This window comes from Balaenoptera ricei, chromosome 19, assembly GCF_028023285.1.
Source record: "Balaenoptera ricei isolate mBalRic1 chromosome 19, mBalRic1.hap2, whole genome shotgun sequence".
NCBI classification, from domain to species: Eukaryota; Metazoa; Chordata; class Mammalia; order Artiodactyla; family Balaenopteridae; genus Balaenoptera; species Balaenoptera ricei.
This window is the reverse complement of record NC_082657.1, coordinates 29976948-29993958: the sequence shown is the minus strand read 5'-3', so window position 1 is coordinate 29993958 and position 17011 is coordinate 29976948. Positions and strand designations below refer to the sequence as shown.

At 54.4% G+C, this 17011-nt stretch overlaps 1 protein-coding gene across 2 annotated transcripts in view; it reads right to left on the bottom strand.

Moving 5' to 3' along the window:
* Positions 1-16710, bottom strand: part of ADCY7 (adenylate cyclase 7) — a 58495-nt gene extending 41785 nt beyond the window's left edge. For both annotated transcript variants that reach the window (XM_059905846.1, XM_059905847.1), the window contains exon 1: positions 16682-16710. The gene's annotated coding sequence lies outside the window, so the exon portion shown is untranslated. The remainder of the gene's footprint in view (positions 1-16681) is intronic.
* Positions 16711-17011: the final 301 nt, after the last annotated feature.

Here is a 17011-nt window from a genome sequence, read left to right as displayed (position 1 = left end):
GCAGAGGGGATGCATGGCAAAGGGCAGAGGAGGCAAGCCGACCTGCTGCCCAACCAGGGGGTGGGCCCAGAGTGCCTGAGACATAGAACTGGGGGCGGGGGGGTGGTTTGCCAACACGGCGAGGGGGGCAAAAGCCAGGAGAAGGGGTTCAAACGTCTGACACCAGACAGGAGGAACTAATTGACGCGTGTGTAAGAGGAACCCAGGAACCCCACGGGCCTCCTCTCCAGGGCTGTCCCAGCCCATCTTCACAACAGGGTGGGCTCAGGTCTATCCCCCAGCACAGCACTTAGTGCCCCAGAAAACGCCTGTGAAATACACCCATCAGAGATCAGCAGATGCAGGGAGAAACGACGATCCCAGGCATCACGGGGAGAAGGGTAACCAAAGAGGGAATGAGCCCACTTCTGCCCAGGGCTCACGCCCCGCCCCATCCCGACACCTTGTCCTCCTTCGAAGGCTTGGGGTGGGTGTGGGCGTGGGGAAAGGGGAGCCCAGGGAACGGAGGCGCTTCAGCCCAGCAGGTCTGCGCCCGGGACCGGGCAATGCCCCAGCCATGACGTAGCCCCTTGTGAAATGCATGGGCAGCGGCAGGTTGAGCCAGATGCCAGTGGCTGTCAGGTGGGCACTGTGCCACCCTCCTTGGGGGTTGGTGGCAGGAGGAGCCACAGGTGGGCAAGTGGAGACTCCGCAAGCAGGCTCAGCCGGGAGGGTGGGGGCAGAGCTGGAGGACCCCTGGAGGGGCTGGCAGGATTCCACACACACAGGCTGGGGGGCTCGCCACTGCCAGGGACCTCTAGGCCTCAGCTTGCTGGTCTCAGATGCCTGGGAAGCATTTTTCACACGTTTAACTTTCCCAGCAACCTGCCTGGGCGCTGCCATTTTACAGATGAGGAAACTGAGGAATAGAGAGACAGTGATTACCCCAAGGGCTACCGGCTACCAGGGAGGCCTCTCAGTGACACCCCTCAGCCGGCCCTGCCCATCCTCACCTCCGAGGCTCCCTTCCCTCCCACCCAAGGCAGGACGGGGCAGTAATGACAAACACCTCCACTTGGGTAGTGGCTTCTCTGTGCCAGCCGTACCACGTGCATCCCTTCGTTTAATCCTACAACTACCTGGCACGTTGGGTAGCGTGAGCAGCCCATTTTATAGATGCAAGAAACTAGCTCAGCCCTTGCTTATCTCGCACACTGCCGGGAGGAGGCACAGTGCGGTTGAACCCAGGCCATTACAAAGCTCTGTCTGGAGACAGGTTGGACGCAGTGACCTCCAGAAGACCCAGCTCCTCTGGCGACTGTTCAGACGCCAAGGCCTCATTCACTGAGCCAAACTAACTTTCAGCTCTTTCTACACAGGCCTTCTTAAAGACAGTAAACGCCCCAAAGGTCCACCATGAGCACTTCCCTCTCATCCCTAAGACCCGACCCCACAAAAGGCTAGAATCGGCCACTCGGACTCAGGTGCCCAGTGTGACCCACTCTGCCTGCTCCCTCAGGGGGCCCTGGAACTTCCCCGGGCAAGTTAAGCACTGCCCTTGGCCTGGGCAATGGGATGTGGAAAGCTGCCTTCAGCTCAGTGCGAATGTGCCCAGGACAGGAGGAGAGAGGTGAGGGACAGGCCACCGGCCACCCCTTGATGACCCCTGGTAATGGTGGGATGGCAAGTCATGGAAAATGCAAAGGGCTGGGCCATCCACCTCCCCGCTGAGGCAGGACTCGAGCACGGGTCCAAGAACACACGGCCCAGCTGGGGCGCGACCCCTGACTCAGCCCAGCCACCCCGCAGTGAGGGCAGGCAAGACCCTCCGCCAGGAAGGCTCCCCCGCACCAGTCCTCCAAAGCCACCCAGAGCCCCTGTTCAGCTGTGCTGCCCCCCACCAGCCTCCCCAAAGGCACAGCGTCCCTACCCAACCCCAGGCCTCGAACGCGGCGGCTCTCCGTGAGAGGTGGTGTGTGCAAGTGGACGCCCCCGGGGACTGACTCCCTGTGTGGCCCAGGACGAGACGGTGCCCTGCTGGGCCTTGGGCTTCTCCTCCGTCAACTGGGGACAGACGACACTACCACACAGGGTGGCGGGGAGGCAGGGAATGGGTTAGACCAATAGTTACAAACTGTAAAGGGGGGTGCACATGCCCAAAGTGATGTCAAGTCGGGCCTCTGTCTCCTCTTGAGAAGCACCTCTGGCTTGTGTGGAAGCCCCACTCCTGCCCCACTCCCCACCCCCTACCCCCGGCTCACTGCGCCAGCCCCCAGTCCCGCAGGGCCCATAGGAAGACTGCCTCTCCCCAGACCCACTCCTGGCAAAGAGGCCCCGTGAGACCACCCTCACCCCCGACCCCTGGGAAAACGGCCGCCAGTAAACAGTCACTTCTTTTCGATGAGTGACCACTGGCGACTTCCCCACTGAGGGCAGAGAATGTGCACAACCTGAGCGTCCCCTCCCCTACACCAGGAGCCACAGGAAAACTCCAGGGAGCCCAGGGCCCGTCTGGAGCGGGGAGGCCCGCAGCCTGGTCAGGACGGAGGGCGCTCAGGCGGGCCTCCCAGACCCCGCGCCCCGCCAGACGCCCGCGCTTCCTGTGGAGCCAATCCCACTACACTTCCTCTTAAGTCTGCCCGTTTCATTGCTGTGTCTTCTTCGGCCTTGTCCAAGGCAAAAATACATGCATGAAGTCACAGATCCGATGTCCTATTTCCAAATTTTTTTTCTGAAATGTATTAAAACGCGTACCTACACGTGAAGCATGTTGATCCACCTCCAGGCTAAAGCAGGGTCCCCACCCTGAGAAATGCCGGTCTGGTCACCCCTCACATCGTCCACCTGCGTGTCTGTGGCAGAGAGAGCCGGTGACAGCCCACGGTCACACAGCCATTCCAGGCAGAGCCAGCCTGGGCTCCGGCCACCCGTCCAGGCCTTGGGGACCGGGGTTCTGTCTCCCAGAGGCCCAGCCCAGGCCTCTGCTTTCCCACCCCCCCTCCCCTCCCCCCTCCCCTCAGGGCTGGCCAGGGAGGAAGCCCCCAGGGCCAGCTGTCCTGAACCCCATGTGATGACACGGACAGGAGATGCCTGCTTCACCCTGTGTCTGTGCACGTTTGTTTGGATGAGCGGGCAGAAAGATCCAGAAAGACCCACGCCCCATGGTCCACACTGGTGGTCCTGGGACCTTGGGCTAGGAGGACTTGGAAGGAAAGAGAGACTTTTCCATTTTCTTGAGGTATCTTGGTTCTTTGCCTCATGGGCATGCATCACTTTCAGGGTTTGGTTTTTGTTTATTCTTTTTTAATCTAACAACATAAATTCAGCTGCACTTCCCCAGTTAACTTTTACTTTCATTGAGAAAAGTACACTGTACTTGTAAATGTAAAATTACAACCCTGTAAAGAAACGTGGGCACCTGAGAGTCAGTCACGGCAGTCTATGTGGACCAAGCCAAATAAACACCACCACAGTCATAACAGCACCTTCTGGTCAGGCCGGGAAAAGCCAGTGACAAGGCATCTCTTTCTTGTCCACAAGCCCCCCCACCTTGCCGTCTGCCCAGCAGCCTCCAAAGCCTCCCCCACCTCCAGTCCAGACCCTGTCCATCCACTCCCAGGCTGGGCCCGCCTGGTGGGGAGGGGCGCCGCCCCGCGGTCCCCTCAGGCCCAGGCCACTAGGACACATGGTGCCCCAGCTCCCCTCCCCACGTTACCTGGCTCTCCTCCAGGGCCCCTCGGCAGCTGGGCCAGGGTCAGAGCCAGCGTGGAGGTGGCCGCCGCCTGCCCCTCCTAGGCCAGCATCCAGGCTCACACGTGTGAAGGCTCGTTCCACCAGCTACCTAATGAGAGTGAGTCACATCTGGGACCCACAGCTTCCTGCTCTGGCGGTGGGAGCAGCCGAAAGTCTCACGTTCAACCCTCAGCTCAGCGCCTCTCGGGGTGTGTAGTGGGGCTCTCCCAGCCACAGAGAGCCCTCAACAGGAGCGGGGGAAGCTGTCAGGCCAGGCTCCTGACTCCAGTGACTTCATGGAAATTGGAAGCTTTAAGCTGGAACCATTTTCAAAAAGTAAAAAATAAAACAAGCACCAAAAGCCTGCATTAGAAGCCCGGCGACAACTTACGGAGGCAGGGAGTAAACGCCTCCCTAATGAGCAATTAGAAGCAAGAGCGGCCTGGCAGGGAGCCGCATCCTGGCTCCGCCACTCACACAAGGCCCTGAGCCTCAGTTTCCCCACTGGGATCATGGGGTGCTCAGTGGTGAGGCAGGAGACTAGGAGGGACTGGGAAGCAGGGCGCACAGACCTCCCAAAACAGAGGGGGAAAGCACCTCCTGGTCCTCAGGGAGCCCTCTGAGCATGTGACATGGGCACCTGGGATCATCTTCTACCTTTTATCCTGACAGTAAACCCTACTGTTTAGTAACAAAGTAGGGAACGGAGCCCAATTTTCCCAGCTGACACGTCCTGCCCTCCCCAGGTCTCCCTTCCAGCTCTTTCCTCAGAGGAAGCAGACTCTTCTCTGCTGACCTGCTGCACCCCGAGGTCCAGCCGCCCGGCACTGGACACCTCACCCCACTGCGAGGTCCCAGCAGGCAGGACCTGTGCACACAGGTTAACACAACCAGGATCACTATTTAAACACTGACTGTGTGAGGGGCACCATGCACAGCCTCACGAGGAGGTCCTGCTATTATGCCCATTCTATAGAAGAGAAAACTGAGACTCGGGCTACTCACTTGCCCAAGCACACACAGCTTAAAAAAAAAAAAGGCAGAGCCAGGATTCAAACTCAGGTCTGTCTGACTCTATGGCCTATGCTCTCTCAACCACTCACATCATGACCCTCCCCAGGAGCAAAGAAGGGCTTCCCTGGAGACAGGCTGATCCAAATCCCACTACGCCCTCCTTGGCAGGTGCCCTCGCCCGAGATCTCCAAGCCCTGGCACTCGGTGCTCCCAAACCTGCCAGCGAAACTCCCCCAAAGGAGGGGCAACTGCGGGCTTTCTCAGCATCAGGCAGGGAAGACTGGTTTCTCTTGGCTCAAGGTGCCAGGCACAAAGCACAGCCCAACCCTCTCCTGTTCCACTCAGCAGCACCCGCCCTCCGCCCCGTGGGCAGGACTCCTCTCTGGTGCTGGGGACACAGGCGCGACTTGGACACAGCGTGCCCACCACCAATGACATGGCACAAAGATCTGGGAGAAGCATCCGTGAAGGCAAGATATGTGGTCCGGAGCTCAGGGGAGAGAGACCTCACCCACCTGGGGGAGGTTCAGGGCCTCCCTGAAGGAAGGGACCCAAGAGAGGGTGTCCCAGGCCCAGGAGATGGCCCAGCCAATCCTTGACTGGTGCGTGGGCGCAATAGGCTGTAGAGAGTGGCAAGGCCGTGAAGTAGTGGGCAAGAAGGAATAAAACTGCAGCAAAAACAAGGCAGACAGTTGGCGGTCGGCCAAGAGACAACGCTGAGCTCTGAGCACATAGTTTGGCCCCGTTTGACAAACCCAGATGTCAATCCCTTTCCCCTTGGGAAGAAACCCCACAGCACCCCAGCATGTTTCAAACTCCAGGCAGATTTCTGAGAGGGAGTGTGAGCACGGAAGCCATCGATACTACAGTCACCACACCCCAGAGCAGCCCGAGAGGGGTCTGAGCCATCAGGGCTGGCGATTCAGCCCCAACCCAGTCCCTTGTCCCATGAATGTGGGACGAAGAGGCTGAGAGCTCTGCAATCAGAGTCCCCATCAAGTGACCTTGGCCAAGTTACATGATCTTGGCCGCTCAAGGAGCCCATCTGTAAAGTCAGGACAACATCATCCAGCTCCTTGGGAGGCTGTGAGGGTTAGTGAGAAATGTGTATAAGGCACACAGTAAGTGCTCAGTTATAGCTGAAGACAAGGGAGGCTGGACAGAGGGTGTTCTCTCAGTTTTAAACCCTAGATCCTGGCTCTACTGTAGGCCTGTCCTGTTCAAAGAACTTCCATGGCTTCACGGTAGCTCCTGAGTCAAGTCCTGGCTCCCTCCCTTGAGCCTCCACACCTGGCCCAATTCGTCTTTCCATCCTGATCTCCTTTGACCCCATGATCCAGCTGCTTCACCCTGCTATGCCTTGGCTCAAGCCTTTCTGCCACCAGAAATGGTCAAAATGCTACTCATCCTGCCAAGACAAGTACAAATGCCACCTCTTTCAGGAAGCAATGCCCCATCGTCACCTCCTCTGGGCCACAGTGCCACAGGCCTCTCCTGAGAGGATATACACTGTTACCTTCCTTCTGTAGCATCCATTTCCACTTCTAGTAATAGCTCCCTATTCCTATGGAGAACCAGCCCTTCAGGGGTGGGCTCCTGATCAGTGCCCATTGAGGAATGGGCATGTGACTCAAAATGTTGAATTCTGGGACTTTTGTTGGAGCTAAATGGAAAAAGAAGATGCTCTCATTTCACTAGGCTGGGAGGATATGAGCTGGAAGCTGCTGGGCTCGTCTCTGCCACAGCGGTAGTCAGCCTCCGATGACCCTTGCCTCCTGGTGTTCACGCCCTTGTATGGTGTCCTCCCACACTACCTGGGCGACCAACAAAATACTGCAGAAATCACATGTTTGACTTCTGAAGTCATGAAAAATACTGTGGCTTCCACCTTGCTGCCTCTTGGATTACTCCCTCTGGGGGAAGCTAGCCAACGTGTTGTGAGACACTCAAGCAGCCCTGTGGTGACGAACTGAGGCCTCCTGCCCACAGCCAGCACCAACCTGCCATCCGTGTGACTGAGTCACCTCGGAAGCAGATCCTCCAGCCCCCGTCAAGACTGGACTGATGCACTCTCACTGTAGCATCCCTGCCTGATCAGGAGTGACAGAGGGGCACCTCTTCTCTTCCAGCAGACCCACCCACCCCCAGTACCAGGCACTCAAGAGGCCTTCATGACATTTCTGCCAAGTTGATCTGCACCCCGAATCTCCTAACAAGAACATACAGCAGCACTCCCCCTGCCTGGGAGGACAGAGCAGTCTGGCTCGGTACTGGTGTCAGGTCTGCTGGCCCCACTCCTCCAGGCCCCCAGCTCTTCCACGCTCTGGGCCAGGAGATCCCCAAGGAGACAGCCTCACCGAGGCAGGCACAGCCTTGTGGTCCCGTCACTCACCCTCCTCCCAGAGTGATTTTTCACACTGGGGGGGGGGGTGCATTCCAATGCAGTGACTCACCTCTGGCCCCTCTGCCATCATCTCTTCCCAGTCGACTGCAAGCTCAGGGATGTGCTAGGATCCCTTCCTTCCCCAGGCTGGGAACATATGGAGATGCTCTGGCTCACTCCTTCAGTCCAGAGAAGGGGCCGACTGAGGTCATGCGACCAGTTACAAGTTATAGGATGGAACAAAGGCCTTCACTCCTAATCAGTGGTGGTCCTAAGGGGTGACCTGGGCTGAGATACAAGGCCACTCCAAGAAAACACATGTGTTAATAAGTAAACAGCATCTTTGCAACCAAACTCAGCTCCCTTAGCCACTGCCCCTCCTATGTAGAAATCTAAATAGCTGCTGCTTGTCTCAGTTAGAATGCCAGACAAGGAAAAACGAACAACCCTGCATCATGTTGGTGGTACAGCCTGCCAGAGGGCAGGGGGCTGGCTCCCATGACCCCCATGGCCCCAGCCTCTGCCAGGCCTCGGGGATAGGGCTTTGGAGAAGGAAAGGGGCAGCCCAGGTCACAGTGTGTTGAGTAACTGCAGAGAATCCTAAAAGAACAGATGTGAAAGCAACTGCCCTGCCAACCAAAAGTCCTTATTTCCTTTGAAAAACTTGGCAGCTGGGCTACACCAGCGGCCGCCCGTCCTTCCCCACACCCCGTCTGGTGTGAACTACTGATGGACAGGGAGGGAGACCATGACCCTCCCTACAGATCCTGGGAAGGAGGTTATGGAGGTGCCACGAGGTGAAAACAGACCTTTCGTTTAACAATATCACAGATGTACGTATATTTTTTTACACACAGGAAAATCCGGAAAAATATACTCCAAATCTTAGGAGTTATCGCTAGGTGATAAAATTTAGCACAGTTTTAATTGCATATTTTCTTGTTTATGCCTGTTTTCCAATTTTCTCTAATGAAAATATACCTCCCATGTAATTAAAAGATAACAGGGAAAAGCAACTACTAAGAAGAAAAAGCAGGAATAAGGAAAAACAATGGCCTGAGACTGGAAGGTCTCCACCCAATGCCAAACTCAGCACCACCTGTAACCAAGTGAAAATGGAAAGTTTTTTATGATAACTTAAAATATTACTACCTTAGGGACTTCCCTGGTGGTCCAGTGGTAAAGAATCCGCCTTCCAGTGCAGGGGACACAGGTTCGATCCCTGGTCAGGGAACTAAGATTCCACGTGCCAGGGGGCAACTAAGCCCGCGTGCCGCAACTAGAGAGAGAAAACCCGCATGCCACAACTACAGAGAAGCCCGCGTGCCGCAACTAGAGAGAGAAAACCCGCATGCCACAACTACAGAGAAGCCCACATGCCACAACGAAGAGCCCGTGCCGCAACGGAAACATCCTGTGTGCCGCAACTAAAGATCCGACGCAGCCAAAAAAATAAAGAAAATAAATTTAAAAAAAAAAACAAAAACTACTACCTTAAAGCCATTGAAGATCACAAAAAGAGATTGAACCAGATAATGTGAGCCTCCCAGTAGAAGTTTGCAACCCCATTTCCAATGTGCTCTTGTGTGGAAAAAAAGTCAAAACTAAATTAGATCAAGGCTCCAGATACAACTACCAATCTATATATAGGAGGTTCGGTGGGTAAAAAACACATTAAGCATTATAGGAAGCAAAAAAAAAAAACATGGCACGAGAGAGACTGAATTAATATCAATCATACAGATGAAAGAATACTTGAGAAATATATCAACCAATCTCATTACATAGACCTCATTTGGATGCTGATTTTAAAAAACTAAAATAATATATATATTTTTTTGACATTTATGAAACAATTGGAAATTTGAACACAATACACTGCATGGATAGCTATGATCTTAAAGAATATTGCTAAGTTTTAGGTGTGGTAATAATACTCTGGGGTTTTTTTGTTTTGTCTGGTTTTTTTACTCCTTCTCCTTTAGGAATAGTTCCTCGGTATTGCAGGTTCAGTTCCAGATCACTGCAATAAAGCAAATATTGCAATAAAGTGAGTCACACGAATTTTTTTGGTTTCCTAGTGCATATAAATGTTATGCTTACACTATACTGTAGTCTATTAAGTGTGCAACACCATTATGTCTAAAAAATGTACATACCTTAATTTTAAAAGACTTTATTGCTAAAAAATGCTAAAGATCATCTGACAAGGCAAGGTGGCCACAAGCCTCCAATTTATAAAAAAAAAAAAACACGATACCTGCAAAGCACAATAAAACGACGTATGTCTGTACTACAATTTTTACCAATGAAGTGATATGAGGTCTGAAGGAGGGAAGTGTGTGGGAGGAGAGATGACTCCAGGTTGGCCAAGAGCTGGAAACTGTGGCATCTAGGGGATGGGTATATGGGGATGGACATGCTATTCTGTCTTCCTTTGTGGGTGGTTAATTTTTCCATAATGAAATGTTGAAACACTGTCACTGTAAGAGCTCTGGCATCTGTTGTCTCATTTGAGTCTCACTCAGTGAAGGCGACATGTTCAGTCCCTTCCTACAGATGAGGAATGCCCCCCCACCCTGCCCCCAGGGAGTCTCAGAGCCAGTAACACAGAATCAGCCTCAGCCCTGCTCCCGACTGGGAGGGGTGGGTGCGCTCTCAGCCTGAACCCCGAGCACAGGCAGAGACGCCCCCAGGCCCCTCTGCGGAAGCACAGGAGGCTGCAAGAATGCAGGCCCCACCGTCGCGTACCAGCCTGGAGCAGCGGCCACCTTCTCCTTCGCCTCCACCTCCACCCAACTCCCGCACAGGAGCTTAAAGGCTTCCAGTACCAGCCTGGGCGGCGGCATCTTAACCCCTCTCCTGGCAAAGCCCTCCGGTGGGAGCCCCTCCCCGTCGCATCCTCTGACCGCAAAGCAGTCTACCGGGGGAGTGGGGCGCCCAGGACCTCCACGCCTGCAGACACGGCCCAACCGCAAACCTGCATCCAGTCTGCAGTGACACAAACCCTACAGAAAATAATCCCCAGTGTGTACAAAGACTTACTTATGGGCTACTTAGCGCAGTGAGCTAACTGCAAAAATACTGGAAAAAACCCTAAATGTCCAGCAATAGGGGACAGAGAAAATCAACCAGGGCTCCTAGTGCACCAACTGCTGGAGCGGGCCTGATACGTGTCTGAGAACTCCAGCAACTCCACTCCCAAAGCCTGGGGGCAAGCAGGACAGACACAGTAAGAAATGTTCTGATGCTCATTTTTTTTTTCTTGTCATATGTTTAAAAAAACAAACAAGAAATCCTCTGGAAAGACGTACACCAATACACTAATAGGTTACATTAATGGGTACAGATTCTGGTTTTTCTCCCCACTTTACTGCTTAGGTTTTCTGATTTTTTAGTAATAAGTGTGAATTAGTTGGGTAATTAACACAAAATTCAAGCCATTTGAAAATAAAAAATGAGCTGACCTTCTCCTCCTCCCCAGGAATGCTGCTCAGTCTTGGCCCAGGAGGCAGAAGTTGCCTGGCTGTGGGACTTTCTCAAGGCCTCACGGCCTCTCTGGGCCTCAGCTTCCCCATCTGACACCAAATCCACCAAGTGAGCTCTTCCCACCTCCTCACAGAGCCTGTTCCCTCCTCTGTGAGATAGGTACCATAAGGCACACCCACAAGGCCACATACACGACACCTGCCTAGCCTCCCCGCCCCCACTCCCTGTGGACTGGTGCCCTCATTTCCAGCCTTTGCTCACTCCTCTGCCTCTTGGGCACCTGGTGACCCTACACCCAGCGTCGTGGGGAACCAGGGGCGTCAGAGGCCAAGCGTGGACTGAAACAATCCCCACGACCACACCCCCAGATCGCCACCTGCTCGAGGCTGACATGGTAGCCCCTCCAGTCCTCTGACCTCCCTCCAGGAAGGTGGTATAGCCCCGATTTACAGAGAAAGAACCAGAGACTCAGAGAAGAGAAATAACCGCCCATCTATACATACCAAACCAAGATGAAGACTGCAGCCTGGGGGCCCTTCTGAGAGTTCCTCCTACACCCTCCTCGTGGGCTATCAGCAAACCACCCGGTACCCTTTCTGGAGAGCCAGGCGCACTGCTTAGGGCTGCGGGCAGGACCAAGGGAAGATGAGGAACATGGTAGGACACACCAGGCTGGAGCCACAAAACTTCCGGCTCCTCCTCCTCCTCCTCCCCTGCAGCCCCCCAGCCCCTCTCCACACAGCTGGTAGGTGCTCAGGTATAGGCTGAGCAAAGGAGGTGCAATGCTGCACCCTCTGGCTGGAGGAGCAGGTGGGCGGAGGGGAGAACCCAAGGCGGGGCATCAGGAGGGAAGGGAAGAACCCAAGCCTTGGCCTGGCACCCTGGGATCAGGTGTACAATGGCACTCTCCCAGGACAGCAAACTCAGAGCCCCCAGAGATCAGATGGGACATCAACCAGTGACGCTGGCTGGCTGGCTGGCTGGCTGGGGACTAGGGTAAACTGGAGGCCCAAGCTCTGTGTAAAGAGAAGCTGCTGCCGAGCTTCAGCCAGTAGCTGCCACAAAGGAATGTGGTCAGTGTTGCAAGCCTTCTGAGTTATCAAAGGAAATCAGAAATCTGGGTTTTTACAGAAACAGACTCACAGACATAGAAAACAAACTCATGGTTCCCAAAGAGGAAAGGGTGGGGGGGTGGATAAACTAGGAGTATGCGATTAACAGATACACACTACTGTATATAAAATAAACAACAAGGATTTATTGCATAGCACAAGGAACTATATTCAATATTTTGTAATCATCTATAATGAAAAGAATCTGAAAAATATGTATTTTTTAAAAATTTATATATATATAATTACATATATATAACTGAAAAAAAAAGAAATCTGGGGGTTTTTTTACATAAAATCTCATGGTTGCAGATGCTGGCAATTAATCCAAAATAAATTTTAAGCAGTTCTCCTATCAGTGCTCTGGACTCACTGCTGTGTGGTCCTGAGCAAACCACTTAACCTCTTTGGGCTTCAACTGTCATCTGTAAAGTGGAAAAATAACACAGGGTATTGTGACAATGAAGTAAGACAAAGACAAAGATGTATACTTTGTCCATATTAATGATAACAAAAAGCAACACTAACAATAACAGCTAATGTTCAGGGAGTGTGAGGCACTGTTCTAAGTAACATCAGTTAATGTCATTTCATTCATACTATTAGATAGGCATTTTTTTTAACTGTATTTTGAAACAGTTTCAAACTTTCAGAAAAGTTAGATGAAAGCTACAAAGAACTCTCCTATACTTTAATTCATATTTGCCTATTTGCACCATTTTGTCTCACTTTCTTTATTATCTGTCTATACATATGTTTCTCTTTAATATTTGAGAGTGGTTTGCTTATACGGTGAGCCTCTACCCCTAAATACTTCACTCCATGTTTCTTAAGAACAAGGACCAATATAGTTATCAGGTCATTTAACACTGATACACTACTTTAATCTATAGTCCATATCCAGTTTCATCAGCTGTCCTAATAATGTCCTTTATGTAATTTTTTTCAGCCCAGGTTCACATACTCCAATTGGTTGTCACGTCACTTTGGTCTCTTTTAATCTGGAACTGTTCCTGGTTTTTGAGATAAGTAGTCTTATTCTGTCTCCATTTTATAGATGAGAAACTGAAGCTCAGAGAGGTTGAAGCACCTGCCCAAAGTCACACAGCTAGGAAATGTTGAGCTTGGACTCAAGCTCAAGAGCTTCCCTCCAGAGCCTGTGTTCTTGTCCTCCAGGCATAAAAGCTTGCAAATAATAGCCTTTGTTGTTAATAACTGAAAACAGCGGCTCCCTCTGTAAACAGGTGGATGGCTGCTCATAGCCACCTCACTCAGCAGGTGGTCATTAACTGAAGGGGTGGCCTCCTGTGCACACACTGGCTGGACCTCCTGCTGCCAGCTCCCCACACTTGGCAATGGCCCTGGCCCAAGGCCCACCACCCCACCCTGTGGGGCCCCATTTAGCTCCCTCTATACAAGCTGGGCAGTGGAGAGCTGGAGGGGACCACAGCTCCTACCTTGCTTTTTCCCCCTCTCAAAGTGACAGTCCAGGTACAAATGCCCATGTCCCAAAATCAGAGCAAGGCAAATACCCCAGGGACAGAGCCTGAAGTCAAAAGGGCCCTCAGACCATGTCCCTGATCCACAGACAACCAGACTGAAGGGGACCCCTGAGGTCAGTTGTCCAAGAGGGGGCTGAGCACATCCTAAGACACATGACAGAGTTGCACTGGAGAGAAGGGATTATAGGAAGAAGGAAGGGCTGGAGATGGGAGTGGAGCTCTCGCAGCAAGGACTCAGGACTCCAGGGCGTCACGCAGCCTGTGTTACATGCAAAGAAGACCAGGAGGCTGTGGGCTGATCCCGCAAACTCAGCTTCCTCAGGGAGGACCCACATGGATGTGGACTTGTCCACTCTTCTCTGGCCAAAGTCCCTACCCCCAATTCCAACCTAGGCCGGGCAGCATCAGCTTAGAAAACCACTCTCTTTGGTTCCCAGATGGGTGTGGCTCAGGGCCTGGAAGCTGCCACCAACCTTGCCTCCATCACCTCGAGCTCTTGCCCACCCACCAGCTAGGCCCCATCAGATAGCTCTCCAACAGTTGGCAGTGAGCCACAAATACCAGCAGACTCGCAGTGGGAGAGACAACACTGTCAACAAGAAGTTTGCAACTTCTGCCTGAGTTCCAGGCCATTCTGGAGACTAATTTGTGCTGAAATACCTCAAAGTCCTGGGACCTTCCCTTTGGATGCCCTATTAAATTCGGAAGTTTACCGACCTCACCTGCAAACCCAATTCCAAGTTTCAGAAGCAGAACAGCTCTTGAAAATTTTCCAGAACAAACAAAAATGGAATAGTTTTGCTTTTCTTCTTCATTGTAGACAATTTTGAAAATACAGAAAGCATGAAGAAATAAGAAAATGACCGATCGACAAACTCCCCCAAAGATATCACAATGAAGACCCCTCCGTCCATCCTTCTAGTGCACAGACTGGCCTGCCTGCTCTGTGAGCCTCTCTCTACAGAGGTGTTTGGGGTCAAGGTGCAACCACTCTGTCGCCCCTATTGGCAGGGTGCAGGGACCACGCCTAACTCGCTTTTCTGCCTCCTACCAGGGCAGGCCAGTCGAGGCTCCCTTGCTGGAGTTAGCCACGGAGGCAACATAAGCCATTATCCCTCCATTAGCAGTCCCTTTGAGCCCAGCTGCAGAGGAAGGGAATCCAAGAGGTGAAGTCAGCAGCAAAGTCCAGAGCATCTCCTGGTAAGGAGTAGGAACAGGAGGAAGAGAGAGGTGGGCAGGTAGGTGGGCAGGCAATGTGTTTTACCCTTGAGGGGGATTTAATGGGCTCACTTAAGACTGCCTGCTGGGGTGGGATCAGGCTCCCAATGGGTACTTAGTCAGACTCCACCAGAACCAGGCCAGAACAGGATGGGAAGACCAGAAGGCCAGGCCCTAGCCCCCTCTCCAGGCCTAACTTGCTACAAGACCTTCAAGGACTTCAGCTTTCCCACCCATAAATGGTGTTCATCATTCTGGCCCTAACTCACGGGATCAAACGGTACAAGGGACATGCCATGGCTTTGTAAGCCATCGGGCCTCAGAAACTGGAACTCTCCCACCTCTTCCTGCCTTCCTCCATAAAAAGCCCAAGAGAAACCGCTCTCAAAAGCCCAAGGGCAGGGCTTCCCTGTTGGCGCAGTGGTTGAGAATCTGCCTGCCGATGCGGGGGACGCGGGTTCGAGCCCTGGTCTGGGAGGATCCCGCGTGCTGTGGAGCGGCTGGGCCCGTGAGCCACAATTACTGAGCCTGTGCGTCTGGAGCCTATGCTCCACAACAAGAGGGCCGTGATGGTGAGGGGCCCGCGCACCGCGATGAAGAGTGGCCCCCACTTGCCACAACTAGGGAAAGCCCTCACACAGAAGCGGGGACCCAGCACAGCCATAAATAAATAAATAAATAAATAAATAAATAAATAAAATTTAAAAAAAAAAAAAAAAGCCCAAGGGCATCAAGGGCTGAGGAAGGAGACCCAGCCTCTGAGGATCCCAAACATTCAGCACTGGGGGAGGCAGCTCCAAGTCACCCTGTGGACCCAACTCCACGCCCCAGACCCAGCTGGCCACTCCTGAGGGGCTTCCTCACTACACTGGGGGTCTGCCCCCATAGCTCCAGGTCCACAGCGGGACACACTCACCTCTCCTAGGAGGGCACCTGCCCACGTGTGAAAGCGGTGATTGACTGAATGCCAGAGGCCCTCATCTCTGAGCCCAAAGCCCCAGCCTGCCAAGTCCCCTCAGCCTCACGCCCTGAGACCATTGCAGTCCTGCTGGTCATTCATTCGTTCATTCATTCATTCATGCTTCCGTTGACCATCATCCTGGACCAGGTCTGAGAAGGCTTCAGCAAGCAATGAGGGCCCTGAACCTAAGGCCAGTCCAGATCTGGCCATTCCAGGCACAGCCTAACCACCAAGGGCACCTGTGGTCCTCACCTTAAAGGCTCTACTTCTAGTGAAAGGGCCCAAACTCTCATTTTCCAGCTCTGGCTCTGGGACTCAGAAAGAACATGAATTCTTTGCCTTTGAGGAAGGGGACCCAAGATATACACCAGGAGAGAGAACAACTCCAGCCCACACTGAGAAAGGCTCCATCATCTCACCCCCAACCAGGGATGGTTACCATGCCGTTCGCGTAAAAGGGTAGGTTTCGGGAGTGTCCCTGTGGGGACGCAAGCCAGAGCAAATGCCTCACCGGCTCTCCCATCCACACACCGCCCCCTTTAACTGGTGAGGTGTCCTGCTCACTGTGGCTGTGACTGGACTGCTTCCAACCCCAAGCCGTTGTCTTGCCCTCACCTGAGCCTTCTCCCTTTGAGTTATTTTTTACTTTAAACAGACCATGTTGACCCTCCTGGGGCCCCTGCCTTGCCTGAGTCTGAGAAACCTGACAAAACCAGCCCCTCTTTTTACCATCATAAGCCAATGGGCGTTCCAACAGAGTGGTCGGAGCGTGCCAGACCCAGGGGGGACGCAGAGCCATGTCCCTCAGTAAGGTCTCAGTCTTGTCATCTGGAAAGTGGGGTTGGGCCCCAGTTCCTGCGCTGAGGTCCTATGTGGGACACGTCTCCCCGCAGTGCCTGAGTGAGGGGGCATCTGAGAAGACCCACCCCAAGCTTGGGCCAGAGAAAGAGCAAGACCGGGGAACGGGGCGGGGGCGGCCCCGCGGGGCGGGGGAAGGGGGGAGACGGCCGACCCCGCGCCTCTCCCCGGCTCCCGAGGCCCGGGAAGGCAGGCCGAGCGAGGGGCCCGGCTGCTGCCGCCCCCGCCCACACCCACCCCTCCGCCCGGGTGCTGCCCGGCGGGCGAACAACGAGGAAGCCGCAGACGCCCCCCACGCCGCCGCCCTGCCACGCGGGGGTCCAAGGACCCGGCCTGCGGGCGCGTCCCCAGGCCCCGAGCCGCGGCGCGCGCCCCCTCGGCCCGGCCCGCCCGCCGCGCCTTTCCCCGCCAGGGCCGTCCGGACCGCGCTCACCTGCCGCCGCCGCCGCCGCCGCCGCCGCCCCGCTCCTGCGCCGGCCGTCGCCGCCGCCGTCACCGCCGCCGCCGCCGCCCGAGTGGGCGCGCCGCCGCGGGCGGGATCGGGCTGTGCGGGCGGGGGCGGCGGAGCGGCCGCAGGCGCCCCCCGCTGGCCGCCCGACCCAGCCCGGAGCTCCGGGCCCCGGGCCCCGCGGCCGGGAGGGAGGGAGGCCCCGACGCCCCGACCCCCATTCGGGCGCCGCGTGCCGCCACCCTGCTCAGTTTTCACCAGAAACGCTGAAAACGCACAAGCATCCCACAGCCGCCGCCCGCCTTCCCACGCGGG